The sequence below is a fragment of the Oncorhynchus masou genome, chromosome 31 (assembly GCF_036934945.1).
Source record: "Oncorhynchus masou masou isolate Uvic2021 chromosome 31, UVic_Omas_1.1, whole genome shotgun sequence".
NCBI classification, from domain to species: domain Eukaryota; kingdom Metazoa; phylum Chordata; class Actinopteri; order Salmoniformes; family Salmonidae; genus Oncorhynchus; species Oncorhynchus masou.
In genome coordinates, this window is record NC_088242.1 from 72,702,280 (window position 1) to 72,724,015 (window position 21,736).

Below are 21,736 nucleotides of genomic sequence, written 5' to 3' on the forward strand. Positions count from 1 at the left end.
CAACACTGTGGGACGCATTGAAGTCAACATGGGCAAGCATCCCATGCCCCAAGGCTGTTCTGAAGGCAGAAGGTGGTGTAACTCAATATTAGGAAGGTGTTCCTAATGTTTTGTACACTCAGTGTGTGTGCGTGCGTGTGCGTGCGTGCGTGTGTATATACTGTTCACACACACACACTCTACCTACATGCACATACTACCTCAACTAACCGGTGCCCCCGCACATTGACTCTGTACAGGTACCACCCTGTATATATTGTTATATTGTTATTTTTTACTGCTGTACTTTAATTACTTGTTACTTTCATCTCTTATTCTTATTTTGAAACTGCACTGTTGGGCTCGTAAGTAAGCATTTCATTGTAAGGTTGTATTTGGCACATGTGACTAATACAATTTGATTTGATATATACAGTACTAGTCAAAAATTTGGACTCCTACTCATTCAAGGATTTTTATGAAATAACACATGGAATCATGTAGTAACCAAAAAAGTGTTAAACAAATCAAAATATATTTGATATTTTAGATTCCTCAAAGCAGCCACCCTTTGCCTTGATGACAGCTTTGCACACTCTTGGCATTCTCTCAACCAGCTTCACCTGGAATGCTTTTCCAACAGTCTTGAAGGAGTTCCCTCATATGCTGAGCACTTTTCCTTTACTCCTCGGTCCAACTCATCCCAAACCACCTCAATAGGTTTGAGGTTGTGTGATTATTCAGGCCAGGTCACCTGAGGCAGCACTCCATCACTCTCGTTCTTTGGTCAAATAGCCCTTACACAGCCTGGAGGTGTGTTGGATCATTGTCCTGTTGAAAAACAAATGATAGCCCCACTAAGCGCAAACCAGATGGGATGGTGTATCACTGCTGAATGCTGTGGTAGCGATGCTGGTTAGATGTGCTTGGAACCAAAAATCTCAAATTTGGACTCATCAGACCAAAGCACAGATTTCTACCAGTTTAATGTCCATTGCTTGTGTTTCTTGGCCCAAGCAAGTCTCTTCTTATTGGTGTCCTTTAGTAGTGGTTTCTTTGCAGCAATTCGACCATGAAGGCCTGATTCACGCAGTCTTGATGTTGACATGTGTCTGTTGGAAGTATGCTTGGGGTCATTGTCCATTTGGAAGACCCATTTGCGACCAAGCTTTAACTTCCTGACTGATGTCTTGAGATGTCGCTTCACTATATCCACAAAATGTTCCTTCCTCTTGAGCCGTCTATTTTGTGAAATGCACCAGTCCCTCATGCAGCTATACACCCCCACAACATGATGTTGCCACCCCTGTGCTTCACAGTTGGGATGGTGTACTTGTCAAGGCTGTGTGGAGAGACGGACCAAGGCGCAGCGTGCTCTGAGTTCCACATCTTTATTTTTGTGAAACTTACAAAACAAAAAGGAAACAAACAACGAACCATAACATAAGAGGTGCAACATGCAGTAACTCAAAACAAGATCCCACAAAACACAGTGGGATAATGGCTGCCTAAATTTGATCCCCAATCAGAGACAACGATAAACAGCTGCCTCTGATTGGGAACCATACCAGGCCAACATTGAAATAAAACACCTAGTTAGGAACACCCCCCTAATCACACCCTAACCTAACCAAAATAGAGAATAAAAAGGCTCTCTGTGGTCAGGGCGTGACAGTTCTTTGGCTTGCAAGCCTTCATCAATTGTCATTATGGACAAACAGTTCTATTTTTGTTTCATCATACCAGAGGACATTTCTCCAAAAATTACCATCTTTGTCCCCATGTGCAGTGGCAAACAAAGGCGTGCTTTTTTAAACAGAAATTTGCATACAGTACCACTAAATCCAAAACGTTTTGGGACACTGTAAAGCCCATGGAGAAAAAGAGCACCTCCTCCCAGCTGCCCACTGCACTGAGAATAGGAATCACTGTCACCAACATGGGCCAACATCTCAGCACCCCCTGCAGCAACTTGCCCAAGCCCCCACGCTTCTCCTTCACCCAAATCCAGACAGCTGATGTTCTGAAAGAGCTGCAAAATCTGGACCCCTACAAATCAGCTGAGCTGGACAATCTGGACCCTCTCTTTCTAAAATTATCCGCCGAAATTGTTGCAATCCCTATTACTAGTCTGTTCAACCTCTCTTTCATATCGTCTGAGATCCCCAAAGATTGAAAAGCTGCCGCGGTCATCTTCCTCTTCAAAGGGGGTGACACTCTAGAACCAAACTGTTTTAGACCTATATCCATCCTGCCCTGCCTTTCTAAAATCTCCGAAAGCCAAGTTAACAAAGAGATCACCGACCATTACGAATCCCACCGTACCTTCTCCACTATGCAATCTGGTTTCCGAGCTGGTCATGGGTGCACCTCAGACACGCTCAAGGTCCTAAACGATATCATAACCTCCATCGATAAAAGTACTGTGCAGCCGCCTTCATCGACATGACCAAGGCTTTCGACACCGCATTCTTATTGGCAGACTCAATAGCCTTGGCTTCTCAAATGACTGCCTCGCCTGGTTCACCAAATACTTCTCAGATAGAGTTCAGTGTGTCAAACCTGAGGGCCTGTTGTCGGCAGTCTCTATGGGGGAGCAACAGGGTTCAATTCTCGGGCCGCCTCTTTCACTGTATATATCAATGATGTCGCTCTTGCTGCTGGTGATTCTCTGATCCACCTCTACGCAGACGACACGTTTCCATATACATCTGGCCCTTCTTTAGACACTGTGCTAACAAACCTCCAGACAAGCTTAAATTTCATACAACACTCCTTCCGAGGCCTCCAACTGCTTTTAAGTACAAATAAAACAAAGTGCATGCTCTTCAACCAATTGATGCCAGCACCCTTCCGCCCGACTAGCATCACTACTCTGGACGGTTCTGACCTAGAATATGTGGACAACTGCAAATACCTAGATGTCTGGTAAGACTGTAAACTCTACTTCCAGACTTACATTAAGCATCTCCAATCCAAAATTAAATCTAGAATTGGCTTCCTATTTTGCAACAAAGGCTCCTTCACTCATGCTGCCAAACATACCCTCGTAAAACGGACTATCCTACCGATCCTTGACTTTGGCAATGTCATTTACAAAATAGCCTCCAACACTCTACTCAGCAAACTGGATGTAGTCTATCACAGTGCCATCCGTTTTGTCCCCAAAGCCCCATATACTACCCACCACTGCGACCTAAATGCTCTCGTTGGCTGGCTCTCACTACATATTTGTTGCCAAACCCACTGGCTCCGGGTCATCTACAAGTCTTTGCTAGGTAAAGCCCCGCTTTATCTCAGCTCACAGCATGTATATCTCACTGGTCACCCCCAAAGCCAATTCTTACTTTGGCCACCTTTCCTTCTAGTTCTCTGCTGCCAATGACTGGAACAAACTGAAAAAATCACTGAAGCTGGAGACTCAGATCTCCCTCACTAGCTTTAAGCACCAGCTGTCAGAGCAGCTCACAGATCACTGCACCTGTACATAGCCCATCTTTTAATAGCCCAATCCAACTACCTCATCCCCATACTGTATTCATTTATTTTTCTTGCTCCTTTATCTCTACTTGTACATTCATATATAATATATATATTCCATGTGTAACTCTGTGTTGTTGTATGTGTCGAACTGCCTTGCTCTATCTTGGCCAGGTCGCAGTTGCAAATGAGAACTTGTTTTCAACTAGCCTACCTGGTTAAATAAAGGTGATTTATTTTTTAAGAGTCACAAGCTTGATGTAGTCATTGCGTGCTATGAATATTGGACCAAATACTTACGTTTTTACCACTTTAATATGCATAAGTGAATTTGTCCCAATACTTTTGGTCCCCTAAAATGGCTGTAATTTCTAAACGGTTCACCCGATATGGATGAAAATACCCTAAAATTAAAGCTGACAGTCTTCACTTAGACAATGTATTGTTGTATTTTTGCCATAGAATTAAGCATAATGATTATGGCTCCAGATTGCAGTTAAAAGCTGCTTCAGGTGTTTGAAAAATGCAAAATTCTCCAACTTCCAGATGGGAAGCCTAGCCCCGTTTTAGACCCCTCCCCAGCCATCATCACGTACTTTGTGCCCACTCAGATTTTTGGTGTGCTTGACTCCCCTTCATGCACACACTGCACATACCCACACGCACGCACGCACAGGACCCCAACACTTATTTAACTACCAGTGGCTCTGGAACAGCTCAAATAAGGAAAGCTTTAGCTCAACGCGAACCACAGTTGTTTTCCACTGACTAATTTAGCTCTGTCGGTTACCTTTATAATCCCTATTTAACAATTATGAGCCATGAGGTAGAATAGAAGTAGTGAGCTTTGTTATATTCTGACACCTGGTGAAAATACTAGGTGGATGTCTGTTGTAACCTCTACTTAAATGACACAGAGGAAAGTCTGATATTAAATTAGACTAATTAAGCATAATATTGGGAGCAAATTGCGTGGTCTGAAATGTGCTTAGCCCTGTTTAACTGGGCTAATTTATTGCAATGGCTTCCCTTGCACTCCCATCAGGCGTTGCTGCTGTCTAATGGGTTTCCTGAATGGGAATACATAATAAATACAAATAAAAACTTCATAACTCAAAAAAACAACCTCTGACAAAAATACCTGACATGGTCTTATTCTCAGCCCTGCACGTATGAACTAAGCTTCTTACTGTTCTCTGTTGACTCTCTTATCGTTTTGAATGAAACAGAGATGTTTCCATGACAACTACATCAAGAGTCCAATTACTTTGCTGTTTGTAGAAATGTAGAGTAAAAGAGTTCCAACCAACAGTAGAATCAAATAGTAGCACAGTGTCACGTTCGTCATTAGGAGTATACCAAGATGCAACGTGGTATGTTTCCTTTATTTTGGAATAGAAAACTTCAAAGAACAAAAACAACAAAGCGAACAAACGAAACGTGACGCTATAATAATGCTCATAGGCAACTATACATAGACAAAATCCCACAAAGCACAATGGGGAAATGGCTACCTAAATATGATCCCCAATCAGAGACAACAATAAACAGCTGCCTCTGATTGGGAACCATACCAGGCCAACATAGATATACAATTCCCCTAGATAACCCACCCTTAATCACACCCCGACCTAACCAACATATAGAATAAACAGCTTTCTATGGTCAGTGGGTGACACACAGGTAGTAGTTGGAATCTGACCGCACTATTCATGTATGCATGTCTACAGATTTAGATAATGGATATTCGCTATAGTTCAAGTTAAAATGTTTTTTAACTTGAAATCTAATAAATAAAGATTCTTCCCTCAGCTGTGAACCATTACTAACAGTGGATGGAACTCCTTGTGGGTATTAAAATCAAACCATCATTGCTGAAATGTCTTGGTCAAAGTGGCAAGGCATTCTATAGACTATGTTAACCCTCTGCAGTGCATATGTTTGTTTTTCATCAAATAATAGCCAATCAATTAATCAAATGTATTTATAAAGCTCTTCTTATATCAGCTGATGTCACAAAGTGCTGTACAGAAACCAAGCCTAAAACCCCAAACAGCAAGCAATGCAGGTGTAGAAGCACGGTGGCTAGGAAAAACTCCCTCGAAAGGCCATAACCTAAGAAGAAACTAGAGAGGAACCAGGCTATGAGGGCTGGCCAGTCCTCTTCTGGCTGTGCTAGGTGGAGATTATAACAGAACATGGCCAAGATGTCAAAATGTTTATAGATGACCAGCAGAGTCAAATAATAATCACAGTGGTTGTTGAGGGTGCAACAAATCAGCACCTCAGGAGTAAATGTCATTTGGTTTTTCAAAGCCGATCATTCAGAGCATCTCTACCGCTCCTGCTTTCTCTATAGAGAGTTGAAAATAGCAGGTCTGGGACAGGTAGCACGTCCGGGGAACAGGTTAGGGTTAGATAGCCGCAGGCAGAACAGTTGAAACTGGAGTAGCATCACGACCAGGTGGACTGGGACAGCAAGGAATCATCAGTCCTGAGGCATGGTCCTAGGGCTCAGGTCCTCCTCCTCCTCCGAGAGAGAGAGAGAGAGAGAGAGAGAGAGAGAGAGAGAAAGAGAGAGAGAGAGAGAGAATACTTCAATTCACACAGGACACCGGATAAGACAGGAGGAACACTCCAGATACAACAGACTGACCCTAGCCCCCCAACACAAACTACTGCAGCATAAATACTGGAGGCTGAGACAGGAGGGGTCGGGAAACACTGTGGCCCGACAATACCCCTGGACAGGGCCAAACAGGAAGGATATAACCCCACCCACTTTTCCAAAGCACAGCCCCCACACCACTAGAGGGATATCTCAACCACCAACTTACCATCCTGAGACAAGGCCGAGTATAGCCCTTAAAGATCTCCCCCACAGCACAACCCAAGGGGGGGTGCCAACCCGGACAGGAAGAGCACCAGTAATCCAGTGACTCAGCCCCTGTAATAGGGTTGGAGGCAGAGAATCCCAGTGGAGAGAGGGGAACCAGCCAGGCAGAGACAGTAAGGGCGGTTTGTTGCTCCAGTGCCTTTCCGTTCACCTTCACACTCCTCGGCCAGACCACACTCAATCATAGGACCTACTGAAGAGATGAGTCTTCAATGAAGACTTAAAGGTTGAGACCGAGTCTGCGTCTCTCACATGGAAAGGCAGACCATTCCATAAAAATGGAGCTCTATAGGAGAAAGCCCTGCCTCCAGCTGTTTGCTTAGAAATTCTAGGGACAGTAAGGAGTTCTGCGTCTTGTGACCGTAGAGTATGTGTAGGTATGTACGGAGGGACCAAATCGGAAAGATAGGTAGGAGCAAGCCCATGTAATGCTTTGTAGGTTAGCAGTAAAACCTTGAAATCAGACCTTGCCTTAACAAGAAGCCAGTGTAGAAAGGCTAGCACTGGAATAATTTGATCAAAGGTTTTGGTTCTAGTCAAGATTCTAGCAGCCGTGTTCTGCACTAGCTGAAATTTATTTAGTGCTTTATCCGGGTAGCTGTAAAGTAGAGTTTTGCAGTAGTCTAACCTGCATCTAGGGTATTGCCCAAGGTTAAATTGTGTTCTTCAGTTAGGTGGTTAACTGACTTTTGTACTCTGGGTAGGTGGAGGGAGTCTGGAAGGGCATCTAGGAATCTTTGGCTTAATCAATAATTTTTAGCACGACTTTTGATGATCCTTGGTTGGGGTCTGAACAGATTATTTGTTGCGATATCAAACGTATTAAAATGGTGGTCGGATAGTTCAGGATTATAATGAAAAACATTAAGATCCATAACATTTATTCCACGGGACAGAACTTGGTCCAGAGTATGACTGTGGCAGTGAGTGGGTCTGGAGACATGTTGGACAAAACCCACTGAGTCGATGATGGCTCTGAAAGCCTTTTGGGGTGGGTCTGTGGACTTTTCCATGTGAATATTAACCTGTTGATGCTCTGGGGGCGCTATTTCATTTTTGGATGAAAAACGTTCCCGTTTTAAACAAGATATTTTGTCACAAAAAGATTCTCGACTATGCATATAATTGATAGCATTCGAAAGAAAACACTCTGACGTGTCCAGAACTACCGAGATATTTTCTGTGCGTGCCCTAGAACGTGAGCTTCAGGCAAAACCAAGATGAGACGGCATCCAGGAAATGAACAGGATTTTTGAGGCTCTGTTTTCCATTGTCTCCTTATATGGCTGTGAATGCGAGAGGAATGAGCCTGCCCTTTCTGTCGTTTCCCCAAGGTGTCTGCAGCATTGTGACGTATTTGTAGGCAGATCATTGGAAGATTGACCATAAGAGACCACATTTACCAGGTGTCCGCCCGGTGTCCTGCGCCGAAATTGGTGCGCAAAAGTCACCTGCCAGTATTTTTCCATGGGATACAGAGAGGAAAGCAAGCTTCCACGAACTGCATATCAATGAAGAGATATGTGAAAAAACACCTTGAGGATTGATTCCAAACAACGTTTGCCATGTTTCGGTCGATATTATGTAGTTAATCCGGAAAAAGTTTTATGTTGTAGGTGACTGAATTTTCGGTTCGTTTCGGTAGCCAGACGCAATGTAGAAAACGGAACGATTTCTCCTACACACAGACGCTTTCAGGAAAAACTGCGCATTTGGTATGTAACTGAGAGTCTCCTCATTGAAAACATCAGAAGCTCATCAAAGGTAAATGATTTTATTTATTTGGTTATCTGGTTTTTGTGAAAATGTTGCGTGCTAAATGCTACTCAAAATGCTATGCTAGCTTTGCATACTCTTACACAAATTAGTCAATTTATATGGTTCAAAAGCATATTTTGAAAATCTGAGATGACAGTGTTGTTAAGAAAAGGCTAAGCTTGAGAGCAGACGCATTATTTTCATTTTATTTGCGATTTTCAGAAATCGTTAACGTTGCGTTATGCTAATGAGCCTGAGGCTTTAGTCACAAACCCGGATCCGGGATGGGGAGTTCCAAGAAGTTAAAGTTAGAATATTATCTGCCATGACTACAAGGTCCGATAGGAATTCAGGGAACTCAGTGAGGAACGCTGTATATGGCCCAGAAGGCCTGTTTACAGTAGTTATGCAAAGTGATTGAGTAGGCTGCATAGATTTCATGACTAGGAGTTGTTGCTTTTTATTGAAATTTGCTATTGTAAATGTTAGCAACACCTCCACGTTTGCGGGATGCACGGGGGATATGGTCACTAGTGTAGCCAGGAGGTGAGGCCTCATTTAACAGAGTAAATTCATCAGGGTTAAGCCATCAGTCAAGCCAATCACATCAAGATTATGATCAGTGATTAGTTCATTGACTATAACTGCCTTGGAAGTGAGGGATCTAACATTAAGTAGCTGCATATCCACACAAAGATATGCAGCTGGAACAATATAATCTAAAACTGCAGCACATCTTCAGGGACACATCTACAGCATGTTGTTTCGCAATCGCCTCAAATGTAATTTCTGAAAGCCCATACTTATGTTGTTCATAAAAATGAAGAAACATTTTAAAGGTGGCAAAGTATAGACATGTTGAAAGTGTTACTGTGTCTGAAAGGCTGTCTAGCTCAGTAGAACCAAATTAACATGTAATAAATTATATGGTTTCTGCATGCATCATTCTAAATGTATGAATCATCAATCATTGCATGCTTGCGCGTGCATGTGTGCACACACACCTCTCTTTGCGTGCGTGGACACACACACGCCTCACTTTGTGTGCGTGCAAACACACACGCCTCACTTTGTGTGGAGGTGGTGAGTGTGAATCAGACCCAGGGGATCGCGTCACCTCATGGATAGCCACCATCACCTAGCAACCTCACCCCCAAGGCCTAGAGGAGGAAGTGAAAACTGAAAGTTGATCCTCTTTTAAAGTATCATGATGCATCTTTTCAACAGGGGGACAAAAGGCTTAACCCCTTTGATGTTGATTTCTGTTTTGTTTTTATCACCATTAATTTAGGATACCTGATAATTAAAATACCCATGTGAGGACCCTTTATCGTCACCTAATTTAGTACACACACTTTGGTATGGGATTTGATTGTATGTAGAGTAGTTTGTTTTTTTGTGACGTTTAAAATGATTACCATCATAATACTTGTCTCAAATTGTAAACAGTGCAATTTAATAATGCTACAGTAAACCAGCATTCCCTCTGTGTGGCTGTAAATGACTCTCAAGTTGTTTTGTTACCAAGGCAACTACTGTAGCTATCTAGTACACCTGCTAGCTACTTCAGTGGCATTTTCTGCCTGCAAATCTGCAAATGAACACATTTCTAGCTGCAAATGTGTTACATTATGGCAATGGTATTAAAGGGATAATCAACTTGGGGCTCTATGCTTTCTCTGGAAAATATTGCAACTCCATGGAAGGTTAGTTCCATTCCACTAGCACGTAGTGGAACACACCTTAAATATTGTTCATTATTTTCCATAGAACGCATAGCCCCCTCGTAGATTATCCTTTGCGTAATAATTCACATTTCCTGTTGCTGCATGATTATTTTCCTGCTGTAGCAAACTGGCTTAAATTAAGATCCTACACCTGTAAATGGTCCAGCAAGTGGCGTCCAGACTCTGAGCTCCTTTTAACCTTGTAACTAGACAAATTATTATCTTCCTGCTAGACAGTTCCGAGGAGGCACACCCATACTGCAGGTGTAGCTGGGCCTAAAATTTGCTTTGTTTAAACTTGTCAGGTTGGAACGGAGATGTAAAAAATGTTCAGTCCTCAGGCAAGTGCAAGTGGTCTCAGCAGGAGCTGCAGACATCTCATCCCCTGAAGACGCACTTCTCTGAGACACACAGAGTTGTTGCTTTGGATCTGAGCTGAAGACGATTCTAAGATGTAGATATCTCCACCCTTGTAGCAGTTTAGACTGTTACATTCCTCCAAGACATCTTTCAATAATTACATTGTTTATCATCACATTCTTTTGGGTCTTTGGACGCAATCTGAAAGTTGTTGATGTTTACTAATCTTCTTTCTCATTGCTGTTACTATGGTGTTTGAGACAAGCTGTTAAAATTGTAACACGCAAATTGAACACTGCAGTAAACAACGTCAATGATTGATGATTCATACATTTAGAATGATGCATGCAAAAACCATATAATTTATTACATGTTAATTTGGTTCTACTGAGCTGGACAGTCTTTCAGACACAGCAAAACTCTCTCTCTGACCACCCCCTGAGCAGGGTCTTCAGCACCACTCTCTTGCTCTGTCCACCCCCTGAGCAGGGTCTTCAGCACCATTTTCTCTCTCTGTCCACCCCCTTAGCAGGGTCTTCAGCACCACTCCCTTGCTCTGTCCACCACCTGAGCAGGGTCTTCAGCACCACTCTCATATTAAAACACTCAAGACCTGGGTCTCAGCCTTTCTGTGGGATTTGTTATTCATTTGAACCCCACGAGACGGTCTGCAAGGCGCAATGTGTTGAAAATGTAACCAAATTAGCTGTGGTTCAGTCATAAATTAGGTGTATTCATCTATTTTTTTCGATAATCCGTAACAAAAATAACTTGGTTGGGGTTACATGGGGTCAAGCGTTATTCCAAATTAAGATGGTAGAGAAATGTGTAATGACAGTCTGTGCTGAGTGAAAACACATTCTCTCAGTTGACTGTTTTTCAGAGAAATGTATTCAACAAATAAAAATCTCAAGGCAAAGCATCCCAACTGCAGACAACAGCCAGAGAGTGAACTCCCAAAGCTCAGGGTGCATGCTCAGCCAACAGAGCCCCTTTTCACTCATGTCATGGGGTAACTCTGTGACCCACCAACATGGCTGCGTAAACACACACACACACACACACACACACACACACACACACACACACACACACACACACACACACACACACACACACACACACACACACACACACACACACACACACACACACACACACACACACACACACACACACACACACACACTCCAGTGGAATAAAGGACCTGCCACTATATGTTTATCTGGATCAGGAGCAACTCACCAGAGGGAATGGGCCGAACCCCCCACTGTATGGCAGCTTTGTCACCATGATGAGAGATAGGTGTCTGGCTCTTGTGTCCATCTTCAGTGTTGACGAATCCATCTTTCAAGTCCTCACCTGATAACCTCCTCTTTGTTTGGCCTCGCCAGTCACCGGTGGTTTATACAATTATCTGTGTTATGTCTGTTTATTGTATGGACTCCAAGTGTAAAGTATAACATGTGATGTTGAGATGTTGTCTTGAGTGGCCTCATCAACAGGGTCAGTCACCCTATAAGAATACAGATGAGAATGAATTGGTTAGATGCTCATAGATATAAAGATACATTAGAAATGACTGGTGAAAAATTATTTTAATAAAGAGTGAAAACATGAGACCAAACATATGTTGTGTGTAGGCACAGTGTAATGTAAACATGTAAAGAAAAAAACGATATTGTTGAGAAAATAAATATCAAACACATCAGCTTACTGTATGTGGGCCACCCAACCGACCATGCAGTTCATGACAGCTCACACCAAAAATAACAAATTAAATTATTTTCCGTGATGGCAACCTACACTGCTATTATATGACACACACAGAAAAACAAACGCATTCTCCGATTCATGAAGCCCACCCATGCAGGTGCGTCATGCACCCCAAAAATCTGAGGGGGCACAAAGTACATGAGGATGGCAGGGGGTGGGCCAGCCATTTTTCAAACAGCTTTTTCCTGCAATTTAGAGACATAATTATTGTGCTGAATTCTATGTAAAAAAAAAGATCTAAGGTCTATCTAAGCTTACCTCTTGAGATGCATGTATCCTCCTGACTAGTGGTTATTATTTTAAAGAAACTAAATATGCTTCTCTGCATCTCTGCTAAAATCTGGGTAACATTTGGAAAGGAATGTGAGTCTTATTCAGTACATTTAAAGGGAGATTTCACCCTGGCTCTGCCACGGTATATACAGTGCATTCAGAAAGTATTCAGACCCCTTCACTTTTTCCACATTTTGTTACTTTACGGCCTTATTCTAGAATTGGTTAAATAATTGTTTTCCCTCATCAATCTACACACAATACACCACAATGACAAAGCGAAAACAGGTTTTTTGAATTTTTTGCAAATGTATAGAATTACATTTTTACACATGTCTTCAGACCCTTTGCTATGAGGCTAGAAATCAAGCTCAGGTGCATCCTGTTTCCATTGATCATTCTTGAGATGTTTCTACAACTTGATTGGAGTCTACCTGTGGTAAATGTAATTGATTGGACATGATTTGGAAAGGCACACACCTGTCTATATAAGGTCCCACAGTTAACAGAGCATGTCAGAGCAAAAACCAAACCATGAGGTCGAAGGAATTGTCCGTAGAGCTTCGAGACAGTATTGTGTCAAGGCACAGATCTTGACACATATAAGTGTATTATATCGGCTGAAAGCTTTAATTCTTGTTAATCAAACTACACTGTCTGATTTACAGTAGCTGTTACAGCGAAAACATGCCTTGCGATTGTTTGAGTATGGCGCTGCACATCAAAATATTTTTACACCGGCACAGTTTCATACATTCACAAATAACGATTAAATATGCACTCACTTTTTGAAAATCATCCTCTGATTTGTCATCCAAAGAGTCCCAGCTATAACATGTAGTGTCGTTTTGTTAGATAAAATGCTTCTTTATATGCCAAAAAGTCTGTTAAGTTGGTGCCATTGATTTGTATAATCCACTCGTTCAACATGTAGAGAATTGAATCCGAAAATATACCCGTAAACTTTGTTTCAACAAGTCAAAATATGTTTCTATCTACTCCTCAGATACCCTAAAATGTAATCAAACTATAATATTTCTTACGGAAAGAAGTATGTTCAATAGAAACCATTTTTAGCAGGTGCGTAATGTCTTCATATCGCGCACATACACAGATATCCACGACTATCCTTCTGCTAAAACTGATATTTCTTATTCGTTTTTGAAGTTACAAGCCTGAATCCTTGAACATAGACTGTTGACATCCCGTGGAAGCCATAGGAATTACATCCATGGAAGTAATTTTCAATATGACCATTCTCTTCAATTTCTAAGAGAATGGTCTCTCTCTCTCAAAAGAATTCTGGTTGTTTTTTCTTTGGATTTTCTCCTACCATATCTATTGTATTATATTATCCTACATTATTTTAACATTTCTACAAAATGGAAAAGTTTGTAATGTAACAAAATGTGGAAAAAGTCAAGGGGTTTGAATACAATCCAGAACAAACGCAGTTTCATTTCACTGGTAGAATCTGCAAGTTTCACCCTTGTGTAAATTTGGCTGCTCATGTGAACAACAAAGTCCGGCATTCATAGAGAATGCAGATACCACCCTGCTAGGTAGATGGGTGTGCCCACAAACTTGCAAGGTTTTTTTTTAAACATCTGTTTTTCACTAACTTTTGTCATCATGCCTGTGAGGTGTTCTGTGTCGGTCTGTGTTAATTACAAATGGATTCGAAAATGAGTTACTGTATCTTTCACTGTTCTACCTACCAGAGATTTAGCCCGATACTGCCAGTGGCTTGCGGCAATCAAGAATGACGCTTACGGTGATGAAAGATTATTAGAGGGATTATGAGGCTGAACTGATGGGGAATCAGTTTCGACGATAGCTGAGAAGTTTTTTTCCTTCACAACATAACAGAAAATTCTTGATTAGAGAATGCTAGCATGTTAGCCTAGCTGGACTAGGTAGGTTAGCTTGCTAGCTAACATTACAGTCCTGTATGGAACTCTGAAAGCCATCAGCTAAACCATATGGCTAGCAAACTATATTTTGGATGCAGACTGTCAATCAATTTTCACCTATGGCATGGTAGACACTGCAAGTATGGTACCTTCAGCAGAGTAAACATGTTTGTTTGTTTTATCTTTGACTAGGGTTATTTAACGCAAACTAGCTAACGTTAGCAAATAAGAGTTGCTCAATCTGGTAGCCATCTATTCCACCCTTGTCTGGAAAACACTAAAAATAGATCTGTCAATATAGCAAACTCACTCTCTGTTTGTGTGTTTGTAGCAATGATGAATGTGTACATTCATGGCCAAAAGTTTTGAGAATGACACAAATATTAATTTTTACAAAGTCTGCTACCTCAGTTTGTATGATGGCAATTTGCATATACTCCAGAATGTTATGAAGAGTGATCAGATGAATTGCAATTAATTGCAAAGTCCCTATTTGCCATGCAAATGAACTGAATCCCCAAAAAACATTTCCACTGCATTTCAGCCCTGCCACAAAAGGAACAGCTGACACCATGTCAGTGATTCTCTCGTTAACTTCTATGTGGTAGGGGCAGTATTGGGTAGCTTGGATGAAAACGTGCCCAAATTAAGCTGCCTGCTACTCAGCCGTAAAAGCTAGAATATGCATATAATTACATTTGGAGAGAAACACTCTGAAGTTTCTAAAACTGTTTGAATTATGTCTGTTAGTATAACAGAACTCAGATGGCAGGCAAAAACCTGAGAAAAAATCCAACCAGGAAGTGGGAAATCTGAGGTTTGTAGTTTTTCAACTCAGCCCCCATTGAAGATACAGTGGGATATTAGTTATGTTTCACTTCCCAAGGCTTCCACTAGATGTCAACAGTATTTAGAACCTGTTTTGAGGATTCTACTCTAAAGGAGGGGCTCAAAAGAGCTCTTTGAGTGAGCGGCAGAGTGCCACAGCCTCGGTCTGGCGTGCTCCCGTGAAAGGTAGCTACGTTACACTTCATTTGTACAGACAAAGGAATTGTCCGGTTGGAACATTAATGAAGTTTTATGTTAAAAACATCCTAAAGATTGATTCCATACTTAGTTTGGCATGTTTCTACAGGCTGTAACGGAACTTTTTGAACTTTTCGTCCGACGTTCGGCTTGCGACCTGAATGCGCTTTTGGATTTGTTTACCAAACGCCCTAACAAAAGAACATATTTGGGCATAAATGATGGCATTATCGAACAATTTCAACATTTATGGTGGAACTGGGATTCCTGGGAGTGCATTCTCATGAAGATCATCAAAGGTAGGTGAATATTTAAAATGCTATTTCTGAGTAATGTTGACTACCCAATATGGTGGGTATCTTTTTGGCTGCTTTGTTGTCTAAAAGCTGTACTCAGATTATTGCATGGTTTGCTTTCTCTGTAAAGTTGTTTTGAAATCTAACACAGCAGTTGCATTAAGGAGAAGGTTATCTAAAGCCCTTGTATAATAGTCGTATCTTTATCAATGTTTATTATGAGTATTTCTGTAAATTGATGTGGCTCTGCACAATCACCACATGTTTTAGAACTACTGAACGTAACACGCCAATATAAACTCAGATTTCTTTTGTATGAATATTAAATATGAACTTTATCAAACAAAACATACATGTATTGAGTAACATGAAGTCCTATGAGTGTCATCTGAAGAAGCTCATCAAAGGTTAGTGATTCATTTGATCTCTTTTTCTGCTTTTTGTGATTCCTCTCTTTGGCTGGAAAAATGGCTGTTTTTCTGTGGTTTGGTGGTAACCTAACATGATCATTTGAGGTGCTTTCACTGTAAATCATTTTTGAAATCAGACACTGGGCCTGGATTAACAAAAATTAAGTCTTTAAAATGGTGTAAAATACTTGTATGTTTGAGGAATTTTAATTATGAGATTTTTGTTGTTTTGAATTTAGCGCCCTGCACTTTCACTGGCTGTTGCAGGGGGTTCCCCTAGCGGAACGGGGTTCTTGTCCTAGACAGGTTAACAAAGGTGTGAGTGTTGATGAGGACAAGACTGGAGATCACTCTGTCATGCTGATTGAGTTCGAATAACAGATTGGAAGCTTCAAAAGGAGGGTGGTGCTTGGTATCATTGTTCTTCCTCTGTCAACCATGTTACCTGCAAGGAAACACGTACGGTCATCATTGCTTTGCACAAAAAGGGCTTCACAGGCAAGGATATTGCTGCCAGTAAGATTGCACCAAAATCAACCATTTATCGGATCATCAAGAACTTCAAGGAGAGCAGTTAAATTGTTGTGAAGAAGGCTTCAGGGAGCCCAAGAAAGTCCAGCAAGCGCCAGGACCGTCTCCTAAAGTTGATTCAGCTGCGGGATTGGGGCATCACCTGTACAGAGCTTGCTCAGGAATGGCAGCAGGCATGTGTGAGTGCATCTGCACTCATAGTGAGGCGAATACTTTTGGAGGATGGCCTGGTGTCAAGAAGGGCATGAAAGAAGCCACTTCTCTCCAGGAAAAATAACAGAGAAAGACTGATATTCTACAAAAGGTACATGGATTGGACTGCTGAGGACGGGAGTAAAGTCATTTTCTCTGATGAATCTCCTTTCCGATTGTTTGGGGCATCCGGAAAAAAGCTTGTCTGGAGAAGACAAGGTGAGCGCTACCATCAGTCCTGTGTCATGCCAACAGTAAAGCATCCTGAGACGATTCGTGTGTGGGGTTGCCTCTCAGCCAAAGGAGTGGGCTCAATCACAATTTTGCCTAAGAACACAGCCATGAATAAAGAATGGTACCAACACATCCTCCGAGAGCAACTTCTCCCAACCATCAAGGAACAGTTTGGTGACGAACAATGTCTTTTCCAGTATGATGGAGCACCTTGCCATAAGGCAAAAGTGATAACTAAGTGACTCGGGGAACAAAACATGGCCAGGAAACTCCCCAGACCTTAATCCCATTGAGAACTTGTAGTCAATCCTCAAGAGGCGGGTGGACAAACAAAACCCCACAAATTCTGACAAACTCCAAGCATTGATTATGCAAAAATGGGCTGCCATCAGTCAAGATGTGGCCCAGAAGTTAATTGACAGCATGTCAGGACGGATTGCAGAGGTCTTGAAAAATAAGGGTCAACACTGCAAATATTGACTCTTTGCATCAACTTCATGTAATTGTCAATAAAAGCCTTTGACACGTATGAAATGCTTGAAATTATACTTAACTATTCCATAGTAACATCTGACAAAAATATCTAAAGACACTGAAGCAGCAAACTTTGTGGAAATTAATATTTGTGTCATTCTCAAAACTTTTGGCCACGACTGTTTAAATCATCTATGCTTGGTTAGTTAGTTCTCAGCTTGCTAGCAATATTTAGGTAGGTAGGTAGCTAGTCTAGCTAGCTAGCTATGTTAGCTAAACAACTAGCAACAGGTAGCCGTATCTATGACTAGAAATAGAAAAGGTTTTTCAATCTGAGATCTACTGTATCTCGATTGTAAAACCTATTCTCCTATTAGTCGTAGATATGGCGACTAAACAGCAAGCTACAACGTTACAACCAGCAACCTAAACAAAGATTTTCCACAAATTGTTTTTTTGACCAATCACATCAGATCTTTTTCAGAAATGCTCTGATTGACACACATACCAATGGATTAATGGACTGCTGAATAGAATGTTATTTATCTTGCTTTGTTTGCTATTTTCCATATTATCTCTGATAAGATACCCGGGAAAGGGCTGACAATAGCCCATTGTACTATATGTAGCCTTAGAAATAAGGTTCATGAAATCAATAACTTGCTAACCTCAGATAACATTCATATACTATCTGTTTCAGAGACGTACTTAGATAATTCATTTGCTGATACATCAGTAGCAATACAAGGATATAGCATATATAGAAGAGACAGAAATGCTTAATGGGGGAGGTGTTGCTCTATATATTCAGAGCCATATCCCTGCAATGCTGAGAGAAGATCTTATGTCAAGTGTTATTGAAATGCTGTGGTTGCAGGTTCACTTGGCACATCGAACGCCTTTACTTTTGGGGTGTTGCTATAGGCCACCAAGTGCTAACAGTCAGTATCTAAATAATATGTGTGAAATGCTTGATAGCGTATGTGATGTAAACAGAGGTCTACTTTCTTGGGGACCTAAATAATGACTGGTTTTCATTACTGAAGTGGTTTTCACCACTGAAGAGGAAGCTCTCACTGTAACTAGTGCCTGTAATCTGGTTCAGGTTATTAATCAACCTACCAGGGTGTTTACAAACACTACAGGAACAAGACCATCCACATGCATTGATCACATTTTGAATAATACTGTAGAACATTGTTCGAAAGCTGTATCCTTACCCATTGGATGCAGTGATCACAATATGGTGGCTATATCCAGGAAAGCCAAAGTTCCAAAAGCTGAGCCTAACATAGTGTATAAGAGATCACACAAAAGATTTAGCTGTAACTCTTATGTGGATGATGTAAAACATGTTTGTTGATCTGATGTGATTAATAAGGAACATCCAGATGCTGCACATGATACATTTATGAAATTGCTTCTTCCAATTATTGATAAACATGCACCTGTTAAGAAACTGACTGTTAGAACTGTTAAGGCTCCGTGGATATGAGGAATTGAATAACTGTATGATTCAAAGAGATGGGGCAGAAGAAGTGGCTAATACGTCTGGTTGCACATCTGATGAACTGACTTACTGCAAATTGAGAAATTATGTGACTAAACTCAAAAATGGAAGACGAAACTGTGTTATGAAGCCAAGATCAATGATATAAAGAATAATGTAAAAAAAAAATTGGAGTACTTTAATGAAATTATTGGCAGAAAGACAAATTCAACTCCATCTTTCATCGAATCAGATGGCTTATTCATCACAAAACCAGTTGATGTTGCCAATTATTTTAATGATTACATCATTGGCCAAGTGGGCAAACTTGGGCAGGTAACGTCAATGACTAACAGTGAGCCATCATATTCATCCATAAAAAACAAATCATGAAAGAAAAGTATTGGAAGTTTGAATTTTGAAAAGTTGGTTATCGATCAATAATGACAAGCCTCCTGGCATTGACAACTTAGATGGAAAGCTACTGAGGATGGTAGCTGACTCTATAGCCACTCCTATGTGTCATATCTTTAATCTGAGCCAAGAGGAAAGTCTTTGTGTCACGCCCAGGCCATAGAGAGGTTTTTATTCTCTATTTTGGTTAGGCCAGGGTGTGACTAGGGTGGGCATTCTATGTTCATGTTTCTATGTTTTCTATTTCTTTGTGTTTGGCAATGTATCGTTCTCAATCAGGGACAACTGTCTATCGTTGTCTCTGATTAGGAATCATACTTAGGTAGCTTTCTTCCCTCCTTCAGTGTGGGATCTTGTTCTTTTGGTTGTGTGCAGGTAGTTGGCACAACAAAGCTGTTCGGTCGTTCTATTCTTTATTGTTTTGTTTTTCCCCCAAAAGGTTTCACTTCATTATTAAATTATGTGAAACTCAAGGAATGTTGCGGCTTGGTCTCATCCTTCCGATGACACCCGTTACACTTTGTCCTCAGGCCTGGAGGGAAGCCAAAGTAATTCCGCTATCCAAGAGTGGTAAAGCGGCCTTCACTGGTTCTAACAGCAGATCTATAAGCTTGCTGCCAGCTCTTAGCAAACTGTTGGAAAAAAATGTGTTTGTCCAAATAAAAGGCTATTTCGCTGTAAACAGATAAACAACAGACTTTCAGCATGCTTATAGAGAAGGGCACTCAACATATACTGCACTGACAGAAATTACTGATGATTAGTTGAAAGAAATTGATAATAAGACAATTGCGGAGGCTGTACTGTCAGATTTCAGTGCAGCCTTTAATATAATTGACCATAAACTGTTGTTGAAAACAACCTATGTGTTATGGCTTTTCAACATCTGCCAAATCGTGGATTCAGAGATATCTATCTAATAGAACTGAAAGGGTTTTCTTTAATGGAAGCTTCTCTAATGTCAAACATGTAAAGTGTGGTGTACCATAGGGCAGCTCTCTAGGCCCTCTACACCTTTTCTATTTTTACCAATGACCTGTCACTGGCATTAAACAAAACATATTTGTCCATGTGTGCTGATGATTGAACCATATACGTATCAGCAACCACAGCTAATGAAGTCACTGAAACCCTAAACAAATAGTTGCAGTCTGATTTGGAATGGGTGGCCAGCAATAAACTAGTCCTGAACATGTGTTAAACTGAGAGCATAGGATTTGGTACAAATCATTCAAATCATTCATCATTCAAATCAAACTTATCCCACCAGATATGCCACCAGGTGTCGTTTCACAGTCCCCAAATCAAAATCAAATCAAATCAAATCAAATTTATTTATATAGCCCTTCGTACATCAGCTGATATCTTAAAGTGCTGTACAGAAACCCAGCCTAAAACCCCAAACAGCAAGCAATGCAGGTGTAGAAGCACGGTGGTTAGGAAAAACTCCCTAGAAAGGCCAAAACCTAGGAAGAAACCTAGAGAGGAACCAGGCTATGTGGGGTGGCCAGTCCTCTTCTGGCTGTGCCGGGTAGAGATCATAACAGAACATGGCCAAGATGTTCAAATGGTCATAAATGACCAGCATGGTCGAATAATAATAAGGCAGAACAGTTGAAACTGGAGCAGCAGCACGGCCAGGTGGACTGGTGACAGCAAGGAGTCATCATGTCAGGTAGTCCTGGGGCATGGTCCTAGGGCTCAGGTCCTCCGAGAGAGAAAGAGAGAGAGAAGGAGAGAATTAGAGAATGCACACTTAGACTCACACAAGACACTGAATTGGACAGGAGAAGTACTCCAAATATAACAAACTGACCCCAGCCCCCCGACACATAAACTACTGCAGCATAAATACTGGAGGCTGAGACAGGAGGGGTCAGGAGACACTGTGGCCCCATCCGAGGACACCCCCGGACAGGGCCAAACAGGAAGGATATAACCCCACCCACTTTGCCAAAGCACAGCCCCCACACCACTAGAGGGATACCTTCAACCACCAACTTACCATCCTGAGACAAAGCTGAGTCCAGAACAAATCCAGAACACATTCAAGAAAGTGTGCATTATTATATAGAGCCATTATTTCATGGAACTCCATTCCATCTCATATTGCTCAAGTGAACAGCAACCTGTTTTTTTATAAAGCAACACCTCAAGGAACAACACCTCTCTCCTATTTGACCAAGATAGTTTGTGTGTATGTATTGATATGTAGGCTATAGTACCAGTCAACAGTTTGGACACACCTACTTATTCAAGGGGTTTTCTTTATTTTTACTATTTTTTACATTGTAGAATAATAGTGAAGACATCAAAACTATGAAATGACCCATATGGAATCATGTGTCTCTTTGCCTTGATGACAGCTTTGCACACTCTTGCCATTCTTTCAACCAGCTTCATATGCTGAGTACTTGTTGGATGCTTTTTCTTCAATCCGCAGTCCCCACTTATCCCAAACCATCTCAATTGGGTTGAGGTCAGGTGATTGTGGAGGACAGGTCATCT